We start from the raw sequence: 20,701 nt of genomic DNA on the forward strand, positions 1-20,701 counted from the left end.
TTCGTTTATCAGAATAAAGGTAGGGCTACTTATAGACTAGGGAAGTAGGACCTCAAATATTTATTCTTTGCCCTCACTTGAGCCTAGAACAGTTCTTAGCACAAGGTAGGTGCTTAAATGCCGTTGTTATATCTAACTTCTAAGCTAGAAGAGAACAGAATCTAGATTCTATATTATCCTCCAAAAATCTACCTCAAATCCTTGCTCCTACATGGTAAGCAGACTATATAGGTGAGACACTGTAGTGTAGGAAAAAACTATACTCCATAAACTGATACACTGGAACCTCTTCACCTTGTATACAATTCAAAGAACTAAACACTCTACTCTGAAGAAAGTGCCTAATACTAGTATATACGCCAATGCACGGCAGAAGACAGTAGATTAAAAGTAGAACTTTGTTTCGTCTTTTTAAGGTATGATGAGTAGGTCTAAATTAATTTGTCAAGTATATGCTGAGAATCTATTCATTATGTGTTAAGTACTATGCTATGAAAATAACAGATGGAATCACTATAAAATCCCATCAATAATAAACTACAGCAGAGCTACATAAAATTACAAAACCATGAAAATGCTATCTTTTAATGCAGAAATGGATAACTGCTCATAATAAAAAGAGGACAAAGAACAATTTTTTTAAACAAAAAGTAATCTTATGCATATATACACAGGCTTAAGAAAAAACTAGAAACACAACAAAATATAATAGTAATTATCTCAGAGGTGGAACTGCATGTAATTTTTATTTTCTATTTTGAACCTCTCCTTATGTTAAAAAAATGTCTACACACACAAATATTCCCAACTGATTTTCAACAAAGATGCAAAGCAATTCAATAGAGGAAGAATACAGCCTTTTCAAGAAATGGTGCTGGAGCAGCTGGATACCCAGAGGCCAAAAAGATATCCTTGACCTAAATCTCACACCTTATACAAGAACTGACTCAAAATGGATTACAGATTTAAATGTAAAATGATAGAACTTTCAGAAGAACACACAAAAAATTTTCAGAATACAGGGATAGGCAAAGAGTATTAAGCACCAACCATAAAGAGTGATAAATTGGACCTCATGAAACTAAAAACTTTTGCTCTGCAAAAGACCCTGTTAAAAAAATATTTGCAAATCGCGTATCAAGAAAGGATCAGTATCTAGAATATATAAAGAACTCTCAAAATGCAACTGTAAGATACATATATATATATAACTAGAAAGTGGACGAAAAACAAGAACAGACATTGCAGTGAAGAGATATACAGATGGTGAATAATCATATAAAGGATATTCACCATCATTAACCATCAGGGAAATGAAAATTAAAATATGATGAGATACCACTATGTACCAAAAAGAACGGCTAAAATAAAAAGTAGTAAGAAAGTAAGAAATAGTAACACCATCAAATACTGGCAAGGATGTGGAAAAACTGGATCTCTCATACACTGCTGGTGAGAATAATGCAAACTAGTACGGCCACTCTGGAAAGCACTCTGACAGCTTCTTATAAAATTAAACTACACAACACAGCATTACACTCAGACATTTATCCCAGAAAAATGAGAGCTTATCTCCACAGAAAAACCCGTACATGAATGTTCATAGCCCCAAACTGGAAACAACCTAGATGTCCTTCAACATGAAAGAGTTAAACAAACTGGTAGTACATCCATACTGTGGAATATCACTCAGCAATAAAAGTCAATGAGCTATTACTATAAGCAACAACTTTGATGAATTTCCAGCGAATTAGGCAATTAGCCAATCCCAAAAGTTATATACTATATGACTCCATTTACACAGTTTTGAAAAGACAAAAAGGGAGGGAGGGAAGTATGGGAAGGAGATGTTATTGTAGTAATAAAAGGGCAACAACAGGGATTCTTGTGATGATGGAACTATTTTGTATCCTGACTATCAATTTCAATATCCTGGTTGTGATACTGTACTATAATTCTTCAAGATGTTCCCTCAAGGGGAAAAATCTCACTATATTATTTCTTAAAACTGCATGTGAATCTACAATTATCTCAAATAAAAGGCTTAGCTCCAAAGAGAAGCCCGAAATGCAACATTAACTAGAGGAAGAGAGAAAAATGCTAGCATTTTTACTTTTATTTAAAAAAGAAATAATTTAGTTAAGCTAACCAAAATATCCAAAAATAATTAAAAGAGTTTATATATTTAAGTTTTAAATTAAATAGCTAAGCACTTTTTAAAAGTTACAATCCAAACTAAACTCTTAGAAGAAAACATAGGGAAAAACTTCATGACACTGGATTTGGCAGTGAGTTCCTGGCTATGACACAAAAAGCAGAGGCAACAAAAGAAAAATTAGACAACTGGATTTCATCAACATTAAAAAAATTTTGTGCCTCAAGCCACTATCAACAGAGAAAAAGGTAACCCACAAAATGGGAGAAAATATTTGCAAATCATATATCTGGGTAAGGGATTAACATCCAGAATACAGAGAACTCCTAAAGCTCAACAACAACAGAACAACCAGATTCAAAAATGGGCGAAGACATCTCTCCAAAGAAAACATATAAACAAGCATACAAAAAGATGTTCAAAATCACTCGTCATTAAGAAATGTAAATCAAAATGATGAGATACCACCTTCACAGGCATCAGGATAGCTACTATCCAAAAAACAAAGCTAAACAGAAAGGGAGTGTTGGCAAGGATGCACTGAAATTAGACCTCTCATTAGACCACTTGGGCTCTGTTGGTGGAAATGTAAAATAAAATAGTACAGGTAACTGTGGAAAACAATATGGCAGTTCATCAAAAAACTAAAAATGAAATTATCATATGTTCCAGCAATTCCATTTCTGCATATATACCCAAAAGAATTGAAAGCAGGGTCTTGAAGAGTAGTATCTGTACACCCATATTTATGGCAGCATTATTCACAATAGCTAAAACATGGAAGCAACCCAAGTGTCCATGACAGATGAATAGTGAAGCAAAATGTAGTTACATACAAAGGAATATTCAGCCTTAAAAAGGAAATCCTGACATATGCTACAACACAAATGAACTTTGAGGACATTATGCTAAGTGAAATATGCTGGAAGCAAAAGGACACATATTATACGATTCTATTTTTATGAGGCACTTAAAGTAGTGAAAATCATAGAGAAAATTAAGTAGAATGGTGGCTGCCAGCAGTGGGGAGGAGGAGGAATGGAACAGGGAGTTATTGTTTAATGCGCAGAATTGCAATTTTGCAAGATGAAGAGTTCTGGAGATGGATGGTCGTGACTGATGCACAACAATATGTACTTAATACCACTAAACTGTACACTTAAAAATGGTTAAGACAGTAAATTTTATGTTATGTGAACTTTTATCATAATCTAAAAAAAAATTTAAGTTATAAATCCAAAGAAGGGAAAACTTCTCAACTATTTGGGGAAGCTTCAGTGGAAACAATGGGGTTGGGCTGGATGGATGAGTAGAAAGAGGCAAAAAAAAAAAGTATATTTTTTAAAATGTGAGATTACAAATTGCATGCTGCTTTAGTATAACTCTTTCCATGAAACTTCTTGGCTCAAATATTGATGCTTTTTTTTTTTGTAAACTGAGCTGTATTCCAGTTATTTCTAAAATTAAAAACAATCATCTATGACAAACTAGAATGTGCCAAAGGAAAAAGAAAAGGTGTATTAACTCAAGGTGTCCTCACTTACATGAACCCAGAACTTTTTTTCTATAACACCTATTAAAAATATTTGGAAAATAGTGCTGTTCTAGCTGCAGTTAGAAGTATAGTTCTGGGGAGGGGGGTGACGAGAAACAAAGGAAAGAAGGATTTAGATTTAGGGATCTAATGCACAGCATTATGATTGACTATAGTTAACAAGTATTATATACTTGAAAGTTGCTAAGTGAGTAGATCTTAAATGCTCTCACCACAAAAAGGAAAAGGTATGTGAGGTGATGGAAGTGTTAGCTACCCCAAAGGTAGTAATCATATGGCAATACATGTGTATCAAATCAACCCATTATACACCTTAAACTTACACAATGTTACATGTCAACTGTATCTCAATAAAGCTGGGGGAGGGGTAGGGAAGATGAGAATTGAAAGGAGGCACAAAATAAACATTTAGCAAATTTTTAAAAAAATAGTGCTATTCTACAGAAACTATCCACTTCAGAACATACCAAGTAAAATTCTGGTATAAGGGAAAAAGAAGCCAGAGTCAGGAAACCGAGATTTTTTTTTTTGGCCGTGCCACGCAGCTTGTGGGATATTGGTTCCTCAACCAGGGATCAAACCCAGGGCCATGGCAATGAAAGAGCCAAGTCTTAACCACTGGACCACCAGGGAACTCCCTGGATTTATTTTTTGAATCTCACTTATGTCACTAATAAACTAAGTGACCTCTACGATTTCACCTCTCCCTCTGGGCCAAAAGTTTCCCCTTCTGTTAACTGAAAAGAAAAGAGTGGTTACTTAGACTAGACTGTTTCTAAGTCGCTTTCAATGATAAAATCCACTGAATATGAGGAAAATATCAGTTCTGGGGAACGTCTTTCATTTATACCAAATTATCTATTAAATATATTAAAAGGAAGGATATGATCAAGGTCAGTGAAACATGTAAATTGACAAAAATAAACTAGGGTGTAAGCAGTGGCAAAGATCTCTTGGGAAATATTTACTATGTGTATGAACTACATAGCTAGAAGAGTTTACTATTATGATCAAATAAAGGACCAAAATAACTATCATTAAAAGATATACAGGGGCTTCCCTGGTGGCACAGTGGTTGAGTCCGCCTGCCAATGCAGGGGACACGGGTTCATGCCCCGGTCCGGGAGGATCCCACATGCCACGGAGCGGCTGGGCCCGTGAGCCACGGCCGCTGAGCCTGCGCATCCGGAGCCTGTGCTCCGCGACGGAAGACGCCACAACAGTGACAGGCCCGCGTACCGCAAAAAAAAAAAAAAAGATATACATAATACTACTGTGCGTCACACTAAATACTAAGAGTTGAAGGAAAATGTTTGTAAGTAGTAGCATTTTTCTCAGAAATAAATCAAAAAGCAGTGAAGGAACAAGGTTCAAGAAGCCATTCTCATACCACTGAAGTAACCTTCGAGAGACAGTTACGGGGCAGAATAGTGATAGAAGGAACCAACTTCTACTTAAATCAAGCTCAGAATTTAGCAAGTTTTCTTGTTCCATTTCCAATTCCCCCAGCCAGACAATGCTAGAGAAAGATAGTATGATTAAATGAAAACTCCTGGGCAACAATAAAAATCCCCTCGTTGAAGACTAAATTAATCAGACTGCTATCCTAATGTTGGAGGATGATCTCAAGCAACAAAAGGAAATGAGGAAACAGACATTTCTCCAAAGAAGACACACAGATGACCAAGAGGCACATGAAAAGCTGCTCAACATCACTAATTATTAGAGAAATGCAAATCAAAACGACAATGAGGTATCACCTCACACCGGTCAGAATGGCCATCATCAGAAAATCTACAAACAACAAATGCTGGAGAGGGTGTGGAGAAAAGGGAACCCTGTTGCACTGCTTGTGGGAATGTAAATTGATACAGCCACTATGGAGAACAGTATGGAGGTTCCTTAAAAAACTAAAAATACAATTACCGTATGACCCAGCAATCCCACTACTGGGCATATACCCTGAGAAAACCATAATTCAAAAAGACACATGAACCCCCATGATCACTGCAGCACTATTTACAACAGCCAGGTCATGGAAGCTACCTAAATGCCCATCGACAGATGAATGGATAAAGAGGATGCAGTACATATACATACAATGGAATATTACTCAGCCATTAAAAGGAATGAAATTGGGTCATTTGTAGAGACATGGATGGACCTAGAGACTGTCATACAGAGTGAAGTAAATCAGAAAGAGAAAAACAAATATTGTATATTAACGCACATATGTACAATCTAGAAAAATGGTACAGATGAACTGGTTTGCAATGCAGAAATAGAGACACAGATGTAGAGAACAAATGTATGGACACCAAGGGGCGAAAGCGGGCAGGGGGTGGTGATGGTGGGATGAATTGGGAGATTGGGATTGACATATATACACTAATATGTGTAAAATAGATAACTAATAAGAACCTGCTGTATTAAAAGAAAAAGGATATGAGGGAAGAATTTTACAGTTGAAAAGATAGGTTACTAAGTACTTGTCAGGATGCATATTAAATTATAATACATGAGACTATACAATTTAGTATATTTATAATTCAATTTTCACAAAGGTGCTGTTACTCGTTCATCTATAATTATATACCTAGAAGATATACCACACCATCTAAAAATCTATTAGCAATTTTTAAAAAGTCCTCAGTAGAATGCAGTAGGTAATAAATATGAAAAATCAATCTCCTCCCTCCATTTAAGTATCCAGATAAAAATACAATGAAAGAAATAGCCCCATTCATAACAGCAGCAGCTCTCACCTTCCCTCCATTAAGTTTTTTGGAAATAAGCTTAATGAAAAAATATACATAATTCTTAACAATAACAAAAAATATGCATACTAATAAGAAACATGGATATGACAAGAAGAAAATCATAAAATCCACTGAAGGGCATAAAGTATTAAATAAATGGAAAATTTACTTTCCTAGAAAGAGATATGCTATTGTAGAGGTATCAATTACTTCTTAAACTATCTATAAATTCAAGCACTCTCAATCAACATACCAACAAGTAGTATTTTTAGAACTTAATGATTCAAGTCCACCTGGAAAATTTTTTCAAAAGTAGAGTAATAAAGTGACACTTCCAGATATTAAGCATACTATAATGAGGAGAGGAGGGAAAATGAAGATAGAATAACAAAAACACAATAAATAAAAAAGAAGACTTTCATATAGATTAAGTATATTTGGGAATTTTCTATTGATAAAGATAGAATTTTAGAAGTAAAAAAGGTGATTTATTCAATAAATGGTGTTACAACAACTGGTTAGAAATTTGGAGAGAATCAATCTAGATAATTATTTCACTCCTTAAGCCAAAGTAAGAAAACTTAGGTTATTATTTTTATAATCTTGGCATTAATCCTTTCTAAGAATACCCTTAAGCCCAAAAATGCACAGACTGACAAATATGACTACATTAAAATTTAAACTTCTAAATGGCAAACACCATAACCAAAGCATATAAGTAACAAGTCAACTAAATCCATGTAGAACACAAAAGGCATACAAATATGTAATATTCCTAAAAGAATTTTTACATTTAACTTGCCAACATCACAGTTAGTAAGTTGCAATCTGACTCCAAAGCCTATGTTATATATATACTACTATGCTGCCTGTCTCAGATTTGCACAAGTACTTTAGCTAATATCCAATTTGTTCAAGAATGCTCATAAAGAGGTACTCTCATATATAATTGGTGGAAGTATAAATGGATACAAACTCTTCTGAGGGAATTTGATTCTATCAATTTCAACTACACACATAGCAAATGCACTTTAGGTATTTATCCACCAGAAAAAATTCATACAAGTGTAAAAATTTACATGCAAAGAATACAAGAATAAACCTATATTCTGTACAGCACTGTCATGTATATGAAACAAAATTCATATTTATGGCAAGACAAGAGAAATTTAAATGTAAAATTTTTCTCTGCCCTCCCCTCACACTGTACATTGTGTATCCACATTATGCATTGACCAAACCTCCCCCATCAGCAGGAATACCCGCTCAACCATAAACAGCAACATTCTGCCAGCATCAACACGACGACTCAAAGGATACCATTCCTTCTTGACCCTGTAAAGGGTCACATGACCCACCACAATGGCACTTATATCTGGATTATATAAACTGTCAATAATTTATCGTACAGCCCTCTGTCTCAAAAAAAACTTATATACTATGTGTTGACTTCTAATAGGTGGAATAGTTCTCAGAGCTTTCTGAGATGCTCTTCCCAGGTTATAATCCTCAAATTTGGCTCAAATATAATTTTCCAATTCTTAGATGGACTGATTAATTTTTCATCAACATGTATAACAACCTAGAAACAATTCTAATGCTAATTAACACATATACATACCTACTATATCCCCTTAAATATAAATGAAATATATCTTCCATTTTTGTTTAAAGATACTTACACATGTACACACATGCACACTTACATGTTTGAATACATACAGAAGTCTTCAGAAGAATAAAAAACACACTGAGGATCTCTGGGAAGTGGAATTATAGGGAATTTTCATCTTGTATATTATAAATTTCTGTATTTGAATTTGTACAACGAGTAAAAAAAAAAAAAATTAAGGTAATTGTTTTAGCCCTTTGCCTAAAAAAAGCCTCTCAGTGCTTGCACCTTGTCCAGGCCTCCAAGCCTACCCTAAAGTATGTCACTCTATAGATACCTAAAAGACAGAATTGATAGAAATGGTACTGATTTCAATAACCAAGTTCAAAAAAGATAAAGAAGATAGACTCTCAGGGTTTCTAGCTTGGGAACAATTTTCAAAAGAAAGAGCATACAGGACATTATGTTGCTATCAGGTATCTCTGACCCATGAACTGCATCTACTATACAAAGTCTCTGATATTCTTCAGCTAGCCCCAGGACAATTAACTAAATCTTTTCAAGTACCCAGAGATTAACAGGGCACCCAAAGAATCCGTTTGTTGCCACCAGGATCCTTATCTTTTCCTAAAAGACTGAGAGTAAATCTATTCTAGCCACAAAAAGATATCCCAATATGCCTCTAAAATCACTTCCAAAATCTCCAGGGATGGGGGAAGTCAAACCAACTTATTCTAGACTGGGTGATAGCCTCGGCAAGGAGATTCATTTTTAGATTACACGTTTCTTGTGTCGGCCCTAATACAAATGACACAACTTTCTCTTACCCCAGCCCACAGCATTCTAGAATTGGTCTAAGGTTTGAAATTCCAAGGACACAATTATCAAGAAAATAAGATACAGGCTCCAAACTTTGGGATTATATAAACAATAAAGCCTTCATATGGAAAAATACAATTGCACCAAAATCACTGCATTCATACTAAAATAGAGCCCCAACATTATCTCCATAAGGAACCTATCCAACATAGACCATAAACGTACTGATTCATTCCATCCACCTTTCATATAGTAACCTGGAATTACTAAGGAATGAAATATTTCACCTAAGTATATTTTACCACGTGCTACATTTTAGAATTTTATCCCTTTAGAAATACGTCAAAAATTAACTGGACTACAGGGACTTCTGGCTGAAAATGTCTCATCAAATGTTTAACTCATCTCCCTCGCCAAAAAAAAAAAAAAAGTACAGAAACAAAACTAGTTCTCACTATCAGAAAAAAGTTACAAATATGGAAAGGGAAAACACTAGAATGAACTCTGTGGTGCTGGATTAGAACCAGAAGTACCACTGCAAAATCATTCTATATTTATAGAAATATAGATGTAAATGTGAATGGGTACGTGTGCGCACATAAAAATACCCCCTACCTCTACATACTAAGAAGGCCAGGTGCAGCAACACTCCAAGAGCAATGAGCACAAGAAGTGCCCCGATCCTGGCTTCTAAGTACCATTTTCCACTAAAAATAACTGGCGCAAGTTTGTAGGTAAGTCTGGAACAGCATATTGTGCTAGATACAAAAAAGTGCTCAAAGAAGGAAGAGGTATGTCAAAAAGAAAATAAACCAGATGGAAGGGGTTCCCACTAGCCTAATCAACAACAATTTGAGTACCAAAATAAATGATAGTAGATTATAACTCAGTGAATATAATAGGTAATCATGAATAGACAGAGATGTAAATAAAGGAATACATTAAAAATCTGATGAGGAACAAAATATTTACATAGTTTCAACACCTAGCCCAAAAATATTAATTACAAATGAGAAAGGAGTACCTTGACATAGGTAATGTCTGGCACTTACAACCTTAATCACATAACCAATTCCTATCAATAATGGGACAACTGAAATTGCCTGGCACCTGATAAGATACAGGAGAAGAATGCAACACCACTTCCATGATAATCCTGCCAAAGATCTAATAATGAACATCTAATTAAATGTCAGAGAAATGCAAATTAAGGGTTATTCTACAAAATAGCTAGAGCTATAATCTTCAAAGTATCAAGTCAGTCCCCTGAAAGTAAAGATAAAAACTGTTCCAGATTAAAGAAGACTAAAGAGACATGACGACTAAATGCAATACATGATTCTAAACTACTTTTAATCTAAAAGACATTGGGACGATTTGTCAGATTCAGATGTTAGTAATGTATTCTTGTTAACTTCCTAATTTAATAGTTATGATGTTATTATGTAGGAGAATGCCCTTGTTTGTAGGAAATAAACATTAAAGTATCTGGGGGTGATGAGGCATCAGAGGTGGACAGCTTACTATCAAATGGTTCAGGAACAAAAAAAATTCTTTGTACTATGCTACTAACTTTCCTGTGTATCTGTCATTGTTCCAAACTTTAAAATATGAAAAAAAAATTACAAAAAAAAAAACTATAGTGGCACTAAAAAACCTAGGAGGGGTATATCTACAGATAAGAACAGAAAGGAATTTGTAGAGAATAAAAAGTGGATTGGGGCGGGGTGGGGGTGGTGGTGGAGAGGGCAGATGACAACAAAACACATCTGAAGAACCAGATACACAAGACAAGTATAAAGTGGGATCTCCAAAAAGGATAAGTTTTCTTAGCAAGAACCATTGGAAGAAGTGTGTGTCCCGGGCAGTCAGCCAGGTAATAAAACCATAGTAGAACAGCTGCATGGCTAAGGCCTCCAGCACAGCTCTCAATACTGTGGGAGATCTGACATTTGGACAGTATAACTGTGAAACAGGGGAATATTATCTCCTGAGGGACAAGAAATATGTGTAAGAGGACAAGCTACCCTAAGGAGAAACCCATTAGCTAAATATACCAAAGACAGAAAAACTGGGATTCACTTGGGCTGGGGAAATACACTTAAATGACCAATACAGTACAGTCTGGACCATCATATAAAACTTTACAATGAAAAATCTAACATTTGAGGAAAAACCAAAAGCATGATGGACATACCAAGCACAAGAACAAACTTCCTATATTTTTAACAGAGCAAACAGAAGTCAATGTAAAAGTAATATATATCTCAGAGATTCAAGAGCTTATGTGTGGACCAAAAATACAACCAAAAAATAAAAATCAACTCCTATGAAAATGCAAAGCAAGAGTTCTTAGAAATTCTATTTTCCTTCCCAAAAAAGTAATGAAATAATTGAAAAGAAATGAAGACCAAATTAATGAGCTAAACAATCAAGCCTCAGGATTCTCCCAGAATGAAAAGAAAAAAAAAAAATCAAAGCAAGTAACAAAAGCTCCACAAATACCAACATCCAGCTAAGTTCTCAAAGTGTGGTCAATGGGCCCTGGAAGTCCTGGGAGACTTTCAAGGACTTTTCAAGGTCAATACTATTTTCATCATAATATTAAAACATCATTTGCCCTTTCCCACTATACTGACAGCAACGGTGGGTAAAATCACTAGCATCTTAGCACACAGTGACATCAAGCTCGACTAGCACCATTACATATTCCCAGATTTCTTTTCAAATGCCACTTTCACTTAAGTATATCTTTTTTTTTTTTTTTTTTTTTGCGGTACGCAGGCCTCTCACTGTTGTGGCCTCTCCCATCGCGGAGCACAGGCTCAGGATGCGCAGGCTCAGCAGCCATGGCTCACGGGCCTAGCCGCTCCGCGGCATGTGGGATCTTCCCAGACCGGGGCACAAACCCATGTCCCCTGCATCGGCAGGCGGACTCTCAACCACTGTGCCACCAGGGAAGCCCAAGTATATCTTTAATGAAGCAATAAAAAAAAAATTTTTTTTTTTTAATTTGGCCGTGCCGCGTGACTTGCGAGATCCTAGTTCCCTGACCAGGGATCGAACCCCGGCCCTCTGCAGTGAGTCCTAACCACTGGACCGCCAGAGAATCCCCCTCCCAAAATAATAATTTTATTAAGTCTCAACTCTTCGATACATGTCTTCTTCATATTCTATGTGGAGAAATAGCAACCTTGAGGAAGAGCACTTGTGTAAATTACTTTGAGTTGTGAACTAAATTAGCCTTTTTTTAATGGAACAACATTTTGACCTTAAAGAGAGAATGAGAAATTATGGTCATATAGACTTAGGAATTTGGCAGACATTTTCTCAAAAATAAACCGAGTAAGCCTGTAACTTCAAGGGAAAAACACTGACAGTATTTGTTACTAATGATTAATATTCGAGCTTCCAAGTGAAAATTTAGAATTGTGGAAAACTTATATCTGCCACCCTGAGCTTTACAGCTTCGTATTAAGGACTTCTGATGAGATTACTGGTGACATTAACAACTTTTTTGGTTTTGTTACTGCATAATGAAATGTGTCAACTTTGGGGAAAAAAGGTGTAACTCAATGAACCTGTATTTCCCAAACAACCAATACACGGTGTTACGAAATCATAAACAGGTGAAAGATTCATTCAAAGTGCAAGATACACCACGGATTTTCAGATAACAAGAAATGGAAAATTCAGTGATATGGTTTCAGATTCAACACTGCAGCTCTCCTTTAAAAAATTACCACTTGTCAAATGTTGGCTAAAATACCTCTTCCTTTTCCAACCATGTGTCTGTATAATACAAGATTTCTTCATATACTTCAACCAACACAATATATTGCAAGATTGAATGCAGAAGCAGATATGAGAATCAAGCTGTTCTCCATTCAACCAAACACAAGAGACTTCCAAATACATATAACAATGCCACTCTTTGCTAAAGATTTGTTTTGGAAAACAGGTTTTTTTAAAAAAACCTAATTTAATTTTTAAAAAATATTTGTATTAAAAGAGGGTTACACTAATAGGCAATGGTTTATTATTTTTTAATTAATTTTTAAAATTTTGTAATACAGGAAATATAATAAATATAACCCACATAAACTAAAGCTCTGTGGGGTTCTTAGTAAATTTTAAGAGAGTAAAGGGATCCTAAGACCAAAAAGTTTGAGAACAGCTGCCTTAGGGCTAGTTACTATTACTTGTAATTATACTATGCTATAATAGAGTGAATCCTCCTAAGGACAAATAAAATGTATAAGGCACTCATCCGCAAAGCAGGTTGTCTGAGACTACTCTATTTTTTTTTAACTTTTTATTTGTATACAATTTTTAAAGGTTACTTTCCATTTATACTTATTACAAAATATGGGCTATATTTCCCGTGTTGTGAGACTACTCTGTTTTCTAAGTTACTCAGTCTTCTTTTCCACTCTTCTATTCCCTCATTGTATTGGGTTGGCCAAGAAGTTTGTTTGGGTTTTTCTGCAACATCTTATGAAAAACCTGAATGAACATTTTGGCCCACCCAATATCATAGGCTCTAGCTTCATGATGCTGTCAGTGTGCTTCCTCACCTCTTCTAGTACATCAAAAAGGCAGGAAACAGCTCAGTATAATCAAAAACAAATGGGCGGGCTTCTCTGGTGGCGCAGTGGTTGCGAGTCCGCCTGCCGATGCAGGGGACACGGGTTCATGCCCCAGTCCGGTAAGATCCCACATGCCGCAGAGCGGCTGGGCCCGTGAGCCATGGCCGCTGAGCCTGTGTGTCCGGGGCCTGTGCTCCGCAACGGGAGAGGCCGCGGCAGTGAGAGGCCCGCGCACCGCAAAAAAAACAAAAAAACAAAACAAAAAAAATGGGCTCTGAATAAGGATGTCCCTATGAATGAAGTCCCCAGATTTTATTACATCTATTTTGATTACTTAAATGTCTCTTTTATTATTTTCTAGTTCTTCTACCACACTCTATATACCTAAAGTCATAGGTAGATAAATAACCTCCAGATAAGTAGAATCTTCTTTTATTAACTTAATTTTTAGATATTCTTTCCTATTGTCTCACATACTATCAATTATAAAGCCTGGCGTGGCCTTAATCCAATGGTACCTGGAACAAAATCTGAAGTGAGAAGAATAAAGTGAGTGATAGAATTCCACTCTGTTTCTTTCATAAAAACAGACAAAAGAAGGCAATTTCAAAAATTTAGGGACACTGACAGAGAAGACACCTAATTTGAGAGGTAGGACAGGAAGGAAAGGAACAAATAGAGAAGGGAGGTATAGAGGTATAAGCTTGTGTGTTTTAAGAGGCTGAAAGCATAATAAAGCAAGAAGGTATTGGGGGGAGGGTTAATTAATATAAGAATACATAACACCATGATATTATCTTAACAGGTAAATCTGGTGATATTAAAGAGAAAAAAAAGAATTGAAACAAAACATAAATAAAAACAAATACACTGATGAGTATTAGGTTAATACTGACATGTAAACTGAGTTGGAATGAAAAGGGATATTCAGAGTTCAATGGAGCTGAGCAAATAAATATTTTCTACTGTTTTAAACAACTTTTTAAGTGATAAGCATAGACTAGTAAAGTTCAAAAAGAGGAGAAGGGCAAAATATAATCAAAAAGCAAGAACTGAACATGGAGAAAATAGGGGAAGTAAATGAAGCTAACTATAAAAATAGGAAGATAAAGGAATTAGAAGAGAAAGCTGAATAACAGCTAGATTTCTTTTTTTATAAAGACAGAAAAAGTTAAATATGAAAAATGATGTAGTACATTTCAAGTGATGATAGGCACCAAGAAATAAACAAAAAATAATAGGGAGTAAATCACAGAAAAGTAGAAGGCATTAGTGCTGAGCTTATTTCCTTAGACAATTCAAAAGTAGATATTATCGAGCATAATCCACATACACATTTTTCATGGCAAACAGTGTGCATTTAAAAACTGAATAATCGGGACTTCCCTGGTGGCACAGTAGTTAAGAATCCACCTGCCAATGCAGGGGACACGGGTTCGAGCCCTGGCCCGGGAAGATCCCACATGCCGCAGAGCAACCAAGCCCATGCGCCACAACTACTGAGCCCGTTCGCCTAGAGCCCAAGCTCCGCAACAAGAGAAGCCACTGCAATGAGAAGCCCGCGCACCACAATGAAGAGTAGCTCCTGCTCGCCGCAACCAGAGAAAGCTCGCGCAGAGCAACAAAGACCCAACGCAGCCAAAAATAAAAAATAAATAAAATAATTTAAAAAAAAGAATCCGCATGGGACACGGGTTCGAGCCCTGGTCCAGGAAGATCCCACATGCCGTGCAGCAACTAAGCCCACGAGCCACAACTAAGCCTGCGCTCTAGAGCCCGCGAGCCAAAACTACTGAGCCTGTGCGCCACAACTACTGAAGCCCACGCGCCCAGAGCCCGTGCTCCGCAACAAGAGAAGCCACGGCAACTAGAGAAAGCGCGTGTGCAGCAACGAAGACCTACCGCAGCCAAAAAATAAACTAATTAATTAAAAAAAAAACTGAATAATCTATTATTAACAGCTAAACACGGGTACAATATATGTTAAAAGGAAAACAGAAAGGCATCTTTAGGACTTTATAACACAGGTGTTCCCAAAATAAAAACAAGACATGTGACAGAGAAATGGATGAGCAACAGAAAAAAACGTAAGCAACAAAGTCTGTTTAAAGAGAATCTAGGTAAGCAGCAATTACAAAAAAAGATTACTTTCCTATCCAACATCACTAAAATCTGCATAATCCCAAATACTTTGTAAACACTGCCATAATCTATTTCTAAGCGAAAAACAGCTTACACTCTAAACCATGTCATCTATCAGCAATTATTTAAAATAAATTCCCAAATATGCACCTAATTTTCTGAAATTTTCATGTGTTTCTTAAAGGTATCATTTACTACCAAGAGCTCAATACCAATATTCCTAAAATACCTGAATTTTAGAGATTTACCAATGATACATGCAAAATGTCTCTAACTATAATTATCACTTCATTAATAAAAAAATGCAATAAAAATTTGCTTTCCATATTTGAACCTCTGTAAGCTTTTTATACATGAAGTTTGTAATAGTTTGTTCTCAAACACCAGGCAGACTTCATAACATAATATTTGAATTAATTAGTTGAAAGATTAAGTTTATCACTATGGAATACTCTTAAGTACCTTCAATAAACAGTGCCATTAAGAGAGCATTTTGCGCAAACACCTTGGACATACTCTAGATTTGCCAATTTAATCTAAGAAAACCCACACAATGTTAACAGTATCCAAAATTTGAAGCCATTTTAAAATATTTTAATTATCATCTTTTTTAAACCTCTTTTCACTGTCACATTTTAAACGAGACTTTGAAAAATATTTATAGTTTGACAATAGTATAAAACCTAAAATTCATTACGTTAATTCAGTGCTAACCTAATAAAATTCTAAGTAAACTGAAAAGTAAATTTTGCCTTGTTAAGGGGAAAAAAAGGACTCAAAGGCAACTACAAAGGTGAACATCTCACTTTTAAAAATGTGTTGTCTGCATTTAAACATACTATTGCTCCCTCAAGGAAAAAAAAAAATCAAGAGCTATATTTAAAAACAGGGATTTATTTAAGTAGGTATTTTCGAGGGCTATAATACTTTTTATAAGTAAAATTCACTAATGCAGAGAAACATTTTCACAAAGTGATAATTCTCTATAAAAGACTTGCTCTATTAAAGGTTTTGCTGCTCGGAAGCCAAGTATAAACCATATAAGGAAACCAAAGTTCAATGCCATTTATTTTGTTCCCCTCTTTCAGATGCCCAAGAATAATAACCTCTTTTGTTGCCTAATGATACGTCCCAAAATCATAAAGTAGATTAGTTATACGCTTTAAATTTCTGGATAAAGCCACTTTGACCTAACAGGAATTACCTGATGGGTCACAAATCTTACCAACAATTTAAAAAAATTTTAAAAAGGAGCTCCAGAGACTAAGCTCTACGGAAAAATTCAAAACAGTACAGGGTAAGACTTAAAAGATTCCCATTCTGAAATATACTTGTGAAATAATTTGATCCTGTCCTTTAAGACCTACCTTTTCTCGTCTTTGAACTAAAGAAAGCCACCTATTTTTCCTTGAGGTAGCATGGGCAAATAAACATCAGTTTATATTTAAGATACACCTACCAACAAAATACCATATTTATTTAATATTCATTTAAAAGCACAGTACTATCTTTCACCTCCCTTTACCACAAAAGTACTGGGGGAAAAAACAACCTTAAAAACACACACATTAAAACACCTATACAGACTACGGACTGGTTCAGAAGTGTTTACATCTATAACTGACTGGTGGAATGTCCCCCCTGCTTCACTAATCCCTGCCCCCAAGGCAGATACTCATCACTTTCTGGGCGGCAGAACCTTCCAAAACACTTGGGCCAACACAAAAATGTAAATACTGTACTATTCAAAAAGCACAGCTGTTTATCACAATCAACGTGATGATGCCCATGAAAATTGTTTTAAGCGTTTTACTTGCCTTCTGTATCTTCTGTTCTGAACTGCACAGAAGTCCTAACAAGCCAAACCACTTACAGGTGTTCACGTTTGTTTTTTAATTATAACTCTCTCTTTGTCCATAATACTTACTCCCTCCTTTTTCTTTCTACTAAGTCAGTAACAAGAAAAACCTAGACGACAGTTGCTTTCAATTAATTAACCCAACAAGTATTATCAAGTTCTAAATGTCTGAAAGGAACAAGTTATTGAAGAAATGTATTACCTACCTAGGAAAACGACTAAGAATGGCAAAGTTTTTGGCTTATAAGATCCAAATGAAATATACCCATAAAGGTTGGTACTAAAAAAATCTCTATATAGAATTAAACACAAAAGCCAAGTAATCGGTAACAGTATAAACAAATGTGGCAGCCATCTCAGCAGCAGCAAATCCCTCCCCGCAGTGACCTAACTTTCTTCCAAAACAATAAGTTGCCGGATTCAGCAACTTAATAAATCAGAAATATACATCGTATATGTTCCGGGAAACTAAAACTTCTGGACCTTGTGCCGAACAAAGGCACTCCTTCCTCGGATTGCTGAAAACTTTTCGACCCACCGCACTCTTACAACCTCTTCTAAAATAACCAGAGTCCAGATGGTAGAAGAAGGAATAAAATCAGTTCTACTATTCAGCACCCAAAACACTATCCAGTTCGACATCAGAAAGGGAGAATCTAGGTGAACTTCAGAAAAAGTGAAAAACGCTAAAGTTCCCTCACTTTCCTGGCCCGGGAGCTTTGTGACTCGTAGACACTTGTGAAAATTACCTTTCGGTCGGGCAGTGTCTCAGGGCCGCTTTTTCAAGGCTTCGCCTGACATGATTTCCTTCCCTTCATTAGTCACTTCGGATCCAGCCGAATTTCTCTCTCTGGTGAGAGCGGATGTGAAGTGGCCTCCCGCAGTAGGAAGAGTAGGTGGCTTTGGTGGGGGCTGGGACGCGGACTGGTTTCCTGGTCTCGAGTTCTGCAGGAGTTTCCCAGACCCAACTAGGATCTCCGCCGAAAAACAAAAACTTTTCACTCGTGACACCGCCCGGAATTACCGTGCGAAACTCACTTCCTGCCGTGGCGAGCAGCAGGATCCAACTCGGTCCAGAGGAACCCGGAAAACCAGCTCCACGCGCGCCGGGGAGGGGGAGGGCAGGGGACGTCAGCTGCGAACCTGGGACTCCGGGCGACCCGCGCGCCCCGACACCCGACGGCGGCAGAACCTGGCCGGCGGGGGGCGAAGACGCCGCCGGTGCGCTGGGCGAGCCTCGGCCGCGCTAGGCCGCCACCTCCTTCTCGCCGCCGCCCCCGGAGCCGGGCGGCGGGGTTATTGTCTCGATAGCGCCTGCCGCGCCCTTCGCCTGCGCCGCCGCCGCGGCCGCCCCGAGCTAGAGCCGAGGGGCCGGACAGGCTCGATGGCGGCCCCCTCCCCGGGCCGTCCGTCGGGCCGTCCGTCCTTCCGTCCGTCCCTCCCCGCTTTCCCTTCTCGCCCTCGAGCCCTCTTCTCCTCCCTCTCCCGTTTCCCCGCCGCCGTCCCCTCGCTCCCCTCCTCGTTCTTCTCCCCCGGCGGCGGCGGCTCCCCCGGGAAGCGCAGGGGGTGGGGGCAGGCGGCAGCTTCGTCTCCTCACGAGCTCGCGGGGCCGCGGCAGGGGCCGAGGCTGCGTCCCGCGCCACCGCGCCACATTCACTCGAGCGAGAGAGTGCGAGGGGCGGGGAGGGGAGGGAGGGAGAGGAGAGAAAGGAGGAGGAAGGGGGCTGGGGCGGAGGGGAGTTACTGCCTCACAGGCCGCGGCGGCAACAGCGCCACCGCCCCGGCGGCGAGGGGGGAAGAGACTGCGCGCGGCGGCGGCTCCGCGGCGGGGGCGGGGGCGAGGGCGGGGCGGCCTCCCGCGGGCTTCGCCCCAACCGCCAACAGTCGGGCTGGAGGCCGGCGCGAGCCAGTCACCGCGCGCGGGGGCGGTGCGGGCCGACGTCGGCAGGGTGGGGGTAGGGGGGTGCTCCGGGGCCGTGGGCCGTGGGCCGGGGACCGGGGGGTTGGGGTCGTCGGCGGCTGGGGGTTCGCTTGCGAAGCGCGGCATGAGGCCCGCTCAGGCCCAGGCCTGGGAGGCCTTCCTGCGGCTTCCCGGCTGCCCAAGGTGGGGGACTCGGATGAAGCCGACCCCGGCTGCCCCCGCCCAGCCTGGGAGACCGAGAGTCCCCAAGCCTCCTCCACCCCAGCCGATTGAGTTTCTTTGTACGACAGTAATCGGTGCGAAGGGTTCATGTCCAAACCGATTTTAAGGCTGCAGGTATCTCTTTCAACTGCAGCACTCCAACTTCCTCTAATGGCACGCTCAGTTTGCAAGAAACCACAGCGGCAGCGCGGTGGAGCTTCCCACGCCAGCCCTTGCTCCGAGCTTTCTCGGACAGCAACGCAGCTGAGGCTCCTCCAAGTCTCAACCTCACACCGGCGGGGAGACAAAGCTGGCACTGGGAGGGGGGAAATGGCCCGCGAAATTGCCTCGAGATAGTGCCTTTGTTAGAGGAAACATTGTATACACTCCGAACGCAACGTAGGCTTCCAACCCCGGCGGTTTCGGTGATGCAGTCGTTGAATTACGCTGGCCCTAGTGAAACTCAGCCTGGCAGGGTTTGCGTTTATTGCGGAGAGAGCTGCTTAGGCATTCCTATCAACACATATGGCATAAAACGCCTCAACCATAACATTGCAGTTTTTGCAGTTACCGCTTTAAATATGTTAACAGACAAGACGGCCTTGTTTTACCCCGAGAAGGAGCGCAGTAGATAACGAAACAAACCATTCCCCGCCCCCAGTCTCTGCTGTACTTAACCGTGTACAATGACGGTAATTAGTCTGTGTCCCTGAAGTCACTGCTTCAGTTCTTCCGTCTGTGTTCCAAAGATAATTATTTATTACCAAGTTTGAATAAAGAGCTGTGTGCCCTACAGATGATTTTTGGCTTGCATCCAAAGGAAGGAGTTGATAAAGTCCATCAAAGAATTATTTACCAAAGTAAATTGTACGCTAGTGATAAACACTTGAAATAACTCCAAAGATATTCAAGACATTCTGTTAGGGGTGGGAGCTTTTAACTACTTCAGCACTGGTAGAATTAACGCAGGTAGTGCCTTAGCCTAGAGCAGAAGTTGAAGGTTCACAGACAGTACAAAGTGTTCAGGCTTATTCAGTGCTAAACTAGACGTAAAAGCATTAAGCTGGAAGTTAGAAGAAACGGCAGCCAG

At 38.8% G+C, this 20,701-nt stretch overlaps 1 protein-coding gene across 11 annotated transcripts in view; it reads right to left on the minus strand.

The window, feature by feature from the left end:
- Nucleotides 1–19,012, minus strand: part of ERBIN (erbb2 interacting protein) — a 109,546-nt gene extending 90,534 nt beyond the window's left edge. For 10 of the 11 annotated variants that reach the window (XM_027100978.1, XM_027100973.1, XM_027100975.1 and 7 more), the window contains exon 1: nucleotides 18,239–19,012. The gene's annotated coding sequence lies outside the window, so the exon portion shown is untranslated. The remainder of the gene's footprint in view (nucleotides 1–18,238) is intronic. The other variant, XM_027100977.1, reaches the window with a different exon arrangement.
- Nucleotides 19,013–20,701: the final 1,689 nt, after the last annotated feature.

This window comes from Aethalodelphis obliquidens, unplaced genomic scaffold, assembly GCF_003676395.1.
Source record: "Aethalodelphis obliquidens isolate GAN/ISIS:26980383/991018 unplaced genomic scaffold, ASM367639v1 scaffold4, whole genome shotgun sequence".
Taxonomy (NCBI): domain Eukaryota; kingdom Metazoa; phylum Chordata; class Mammalia; order Artiodactyla; family Delphinidae; genus Aethalodelphis; species Aethalodelphis obliquidens.